General features: G+C 49.7%; 1 non-coding gene across 1 annotated transcript; it reads left to right on the plus strand.

Annotated features, from left to right (window-relative positions):
- The first annotated feature begins 593 nt into the window (after window positions 1–593).
- On the plus strand, window positions 594–700 carry LOC111814311. The gene has a single exon (XR_002819333.1). It is a non-coding gene; the product is annotated as a U6 spliceosomal RNA (small nuclear RNA).
- The last annotated feature ends 5,436 nt before the right edge of the window (window positions 701–6,136 follow it).

Raw genomic sequence — 6,136 nt, forward strand, 5'->3', positions numbered from 1 at the left:
GAGGATTGAACTCAGGATTCTACTGAGTGATCTCCCTGGCTCCCTGTGTTGGCTTTTTGATTTTCGGAACCGGGGATTGAACTCAGGCCCTTGCACTTGCCGGACAAGTGCTTATTCTATTGAGCCATCTCCCTGGCTGATGTATTGGCTTTTTGAGACAAGGTCTCAATATGTAGTTCAGGCCATAAACTCACTCTGTAACCCAAACTAGCCCAGAACTCAAGGTGATCCTTCTGCCTCAGCCTCCTGAGAGCTGGGATTACAGCCCTGCACCACCACACCCAGCTAGACAGTTACTTTGAAGAGTTACAGACTTCTTTGTTCATCGCCTGCAAAGGGGAGGATTTCCAAGAGAGCAGTCACTGGAAACAAGGACCTAGACTAGGGACTTCGGGAAACAGCTGCCAGGAGTGGGGAGCAGCAGGCAGCTTAAGGATCTGCATGTAAATTTGACCATGTGTAACCACAACCAGGGATGTTGCTTAGGCTGGCCTCTTTCTCCTCATCCAAAAAATAGTTACTAAGGAGGTACATACCTGTAATCCCAGCACTGTGGAGGCTGAGGCAGGAGGATCACTAAGAGTTCAAGGCCAGTGCTCACTTCAGCAGCACATATACTAAAATTGGAATGATACAGAGAAGATTAGCATGGCCCCTGCACAAGGATGACACACAAATTCATGAAGCTTTAAAAAAAAAAAAGAGATCGAGGCCAGCATGGATTATGTAGAAACTGTATCTCAAACAAACAAAATAAAGCATAAAAAGGCTGGAGCTGTTGCTCAGTGGTAGAGCACTGGCCCACCATGCTTGAGTACCTGGGTTCAATTTCAATTTCCATGGGCCAGCGAGATAGCTCAGTAGCGTAAGGGCCTGCCTGGCAAGCACAAGATCCTGAGTTCAATTCCAAGTACCAAACAAACCCCAGTACTGAAACATGTACACAGAGAGAGAGAGAGAGAGACAGAGAGACAGAGAGAGAGACAGAGAGAGAGACAGAGAGAGAGAGACAGAGACAGACTGAGATAGACAGAAAAAGACAGAGACAGAGACAGAGACAGACAGAGAGACAGAGAGAGACTGAGATAGACAGAAAAAGACAGAGACAGAGACAGACAGAGAGAGACAGAGAGGTTTGATGCCAGAATCTTAGAGGCACCATTCACAGAGTTAGAAGGAGAGCTCATAAAATGCAGTAGCCAGGGATGTAACTCAGTAGCACAAATGCCTGCTTGGCAAGTGCAAGTTCCTGAGCCAGGTTCTGAGGCTTATGCCAGGAGTCCCAGTGACTCTGGAGGCTGAAGTAGGAGGATTGCTTGAGCCAATTCAGGGCCAGTCTGGGCCACAGGATCTCTCTCTCTCTCTCTCTCTCTCTCTCTCTCTCTCTCTCTCTCTCTCTCTCCTTTCTCTCTCTTATTATTTATTTCACTATGCAGTTAAGGTTGACAATGAGCTCACTTTGTAGCCCAGGCTGGTCTTGAACTCCCAACGACGCTCCTGTCTCAGCCTCCTGAGTTCAAGGATTACAGACAGACACCCTTGGGGTTTTTTTGTTTTGTTTTTGCAGTACTGGGGATTGAACTCAGGACCTTGCACTTGCTAGGCAAGTGCTTATTTTACTGAGCTATCTCCCCGGCCCCTTGTTTTGTCTTTGGAGACAAGGTCTCACTATGTAGCCCAAGCTGGTCTCGAACCTGCAGCATTCTTCCTATCTCAGCTTCCAGTGCTGGGACTACATACAGCATGCACCACCATGCCAGGGAAGAACACATTTCTGGTACAAGAACAACGTTCAGGTAGTTGATCTGGAGAAGGCTTAAACATCTCCTGTCTTTTATATGTTTGGTGTTTGTTTACTTTGCAGTGCTGGAGACTGAACCCAGGGTCTTTATAGCTCCCCTACAGTCCCTGCTTTTTTTTTTTATTCTTTTTCTTTTTTATTTTGAGACAGGGCTTCATACATTGCTAAATTGTCTAGGCTGGGCTGAACCTTGCTGTCTTCCTAACTCAGCCTCTGAGGAGAACTGTGTGACTTTTGTCATTCATAGTGGCCACACGGGGCACAAGCTCGCAGTCATAGGACTGTGGGAGGCTGAAGCAGATCACAGGTTGGTCCTCAGCCTACGCAAGTTAGGGACTTGGCAGGATCCTGTCTCAAAATAGAAAAGAATCAGGGTATTGTGATATAGTTAATGTAAAAGTCCTGTGTTCCATCCCCAGTACTGGCCCAGACAACCAAAAGCAAACACATTTAAAAAAAAATTTTTTTTCAAAGTGCAAAGCCAATTTAAGACTTCTCAGTTTATTATCGCTTTTTGGCCAGAGGATTGCAGAAATTATAATTATACACTTCTAGGAGAGGGACAAAATGGACAACAGAATCAAGGGCCCTCTTGCTTCCTGCCTCCCTCCAAGTACTCTATCATAGTCCAGTTCCAAGCTTCAGTTTGTTTTGATTTCCAGCTTAGTCTCAGCAGTTCTGGACCCTAAGAACAGAGTATGGGGTGCAGCCGGGCCGGGTCGGCTTGTGAGCGGCTGGGAGGGGCGAGCCAACTTCCACCCCGGGGGGGGCCTGCCAACTCTGCTTTGAATAATCCCATATTCAGAAAGCCCCGGGTCTACAGGGGAGAAGCGGCCCGGACTGCAAACTGAAAGTAAAGACAGACAGCTGCCAGACGGAGGCAGGCAAGCCGGGAGGCTGTGGGTAAATACTGCTGCTTCCTGAGGCCGAGTGGGCTTGGTCTGGAGCCAGAGACAAAGGGAATTTGTGAAAGAAAGAAGCCAGCGGGGGCAGACAAAGGCCTCGGGCCAGGAAGTGAGCCGGGGACGGCTGCAGAGAAGGCAGGCATTTGAATGGGTCCCTGGGGTGAGGGTCACCCGAGCCCCGAGACAGCAGCAGCTGGCGGTGCACCGCCAGCTCCATAGGAAAAGTGGTCTCGGAGAATTTGAAAAACTCAAGCATCTGCGAAATGACTTCAAGGCCGAGGTCCCTCCCCTCCCGCGCGGAGACTTACGGAGCAAGTTATCCCGAAGCGCAGCTCAGACGAAGGTGTGAGCTGCTGCGTGGCCAGCTGGAGACGACCGCTGTGACACGGCGGCCACGCGGGGCTGGACACCGGCACAGGGCTGTCAGCCACCGCCCTGCGGGGACGGCGCGAGCCACGTGACCTCTGCGAGGCGCTCACCTCGTGAAGGGCCACAAAAGTCCTCTAAGCCCCAGTGGTCACTAACACCTGCGCGTCGCGTTAATTAAAAAAAAACCAAAAACCAAAAACGCTGGATCAGCTGCGTTCTGTCCTGCCGAGTTCTCCCAAAGCTCAGCTACCCTGAAATCCCACACCCTCCCTCATCCCTCGGTAACCCTGCGGCCGGAGCAAACCTGAACATCCTCCGAGGTGTGCAGCCGCCGGCTCCTCGCTGCACTCCTTAGGTGGACAGAGGGTCTTTACTCAGACTCCACTTTGTGTGTGCTGGGGAGGTGCTGGGGTTGGATCGGGCCTCTGCCCTGAGCTGCATCCTCCGTACCCAGGATGGGTTCCAGAGATTGCAACGTTCTGTCGCACCTCCCAGAGCGCTGGGATTACAGGCATGCACCAACATGGCCGGCTCAGCTTTTACCTTTTAGAGGGACTATGGAGCCCTTAGATGCCTGCCACACCCATCTGTGTAAGGATAGAAGAAAGCTTTAGAGGCCGAGGAGAGAGCTCCCGGCAGACCTAAGGTCCTGAGTTCCAACATGAGTACCCCACTCCCCACAGCCCCACCCCACCCCCAGTGCACAAAGGAAAAGGCATCAGTGCTAGATTCTTAATGCCCTGGCAGAACTTAACTGGAGGTTTTCCTAAGTCCCAAGTTGCAGGGTCAGGGCTACTTTCCCACAGCCTCCAGCTCTGGCTCATGATTTAGTTATTTTCTCAAGTGTATGGATGTTGTATATACGTGTATTTAGTCAGAACCACTGTTACTAGAAAGGCAAAGGTGGACGGTAGTAGCTCGGCGTGCAGCGGTGCGCTAGCAGGCGTAAATAACGCTTTGGGTTTCCCTCCAGCACTTGGGACAAAAACAGCCCCAGCCTGTTCCACTGCAATTGTTTTTCCCCAGTAACCAGAATGAGAATCAACCCAGGGCCTTTTCACTGAACTACACAAGCCCTAGCACTTTGAACCTCTTAACCTACAGGCTGCCAGCTGTGTCGATGCAGACCTGTGACCCCAACGCTTGCCAGGATCAGGCCAGCTTAAACTACCTGATCCTGTCTCAGAAAAACAAAACAGAATTGTAAAAATTGGCAGGTTAGGGCTGGGGAGAGGGCTCAGTACAGTAAGTGCTTCCCTGGCAAGCACAAGGGTCTGAGTTCAATCCCTGGTTCCACAATTTAAAAAAAAAAAAATTGGCAGGTCACCCAAGCTGGACTCAAGTTTGCTTCATCTGCTGAAATTCAAAAGACAAAAAGTGGTGGAGTAGGGGGTTTTCGGCTGTTTCACTTGCTGGGTGCTGTTACCTTGGTCTGAAACACAAAACTCCCAAGTATCTGACAGCTGCCCCTTAGGGTGTGGCAGAAATTTAATTCACTCAAGTTATTCCCAGCTTCCTATCTTCAGGCTAGATAACTGGATCATGTAGACTATAGCATTGGGAAACAAGGGAAATGACCAGGAAAACTCACTAGATATCCTGCTTCCTTCTCTGCTTCAAAAGGGGAGGTGCTAGAAGCAGGGCACACTAGCGGCACACCTGTGATCACAGCTACCTGGGAGGCTGAGTCAGGAGGATGTCGAGCTCAAGTCCACGCTGGTTAACTTATGTCTCAAAGAGCTAAGGATATAGTTCAGTGATAGGAGTAAATGCAACAAGAGGACCCTGGGCTTGACTCTGAATGTCACCAAAGAAAAAAAGGGGTATGGAGGCATCCTAGCTCACTGCTGGAGCATACGGAGCAGAGTAGAGAACTGGGCGAGGTGACATTCACTTATAGCCCAGTTACTCAGGAGACAGGAAAAGATGGTTGAATCCAGGCTAGAAGACAGCTAAAAACTATTATTTAACCAGGCATGGTGCCACACGCCTATAATCCTAGCACTTGCGAAGCTGAGGCAGGAGGACCACCAAGAGCTTGAGAACAGCAGACTACAGAGGGAGTCTATTCCAAAAAAGGAAAAATAATTGGGCCAAATCTTTACTTCATTGAACCACCAGTGAAATCAAGCATAGACAAAAATTATTTATTCATTTGCACTTAGACAAGCCCAACAGTCAAGTCCAACCTGATTGTCAGGGTGCAGCTGTGATGTGTACAAGACATCTTTCTACAATTGTTAAGTCAACACCGTGGGGACCACAATAAACCTGGAGCCCAACAGGGGTGGGGTAGAGGGAATTGGTGCAGCACACTAACTTAAACCCTTCACCTGAACAAATTGACTTCTTTGGGAGACTGAGGCAGGAGGAACCCAAATTTAGGCCCACTTGTGAGAAATCAAGTGCCTCAGCAAGACCTTGTTTCAAAAGGGGCAGGCAGAGGCAGGCAGGCACGCAGCTCAGCAAGGAGGCCTGTGCAGTTCCACACAAAAAGTGGAATTTACTGGGTCTTTCTATAACTCCAGCGATGGAACCCAAGGCCTCAAGCATGCTAGCAAGCACCCTAACACCGAGCCACACCCCAAGCCCCATGCTGAATGCAGGCAGTTTTAAAAAGCAAAAGCCTTGGGCTGATGCGATGGCTCAGTGGTCTAAAGCACCTACTTAGAACAAGCTTAGCAAAGCATCGGGGGACCGCGGTTCAATTCCCCAGCACCACATGCCAGCCAGCCCCGCCCCCTGGTGGGCTGAGCTGGCCACACACACACACACAAATTAAAAAAAAAAAAAAATAAAAAAAAAAAAAAAAGCCTTGAAGTCCCAGCAAACAACTTCAGTTTTGTCTCCTACCTTGAGGTTGGGTTCTACCTCTACATCTGACAGTGTCCAGTGGCTGCTCAGTACTCAGGCCATATCTGCCTGAAGCACAGGAAGTCACTGAAGGCTCCTCAGACTCCAGCCCTGCCCACACCCCATGCTGTCACAACAGGCATTGTGAGAAATGAACTGGGACACCACTAGATTGAGCAAAACCCTTTACAGAGAGGGAACATCACTT

The sequence above is a fragment of the Octodon degus genome, unplaced genomic scaffold (assembly GCF_000260255.1).
Source record: "Octodon degus isolate 3935 unplaced genomic scaffold, OctDeg1.0 scaffold00288, whole genome shotgun sequence".
In the NCBI taxonomy this organism is placed as follows: Eukaryota; Metazoa; Chordata; class Mammalia; order Rodentia; family Octodontidae; genus Octodon; species Octodon degus.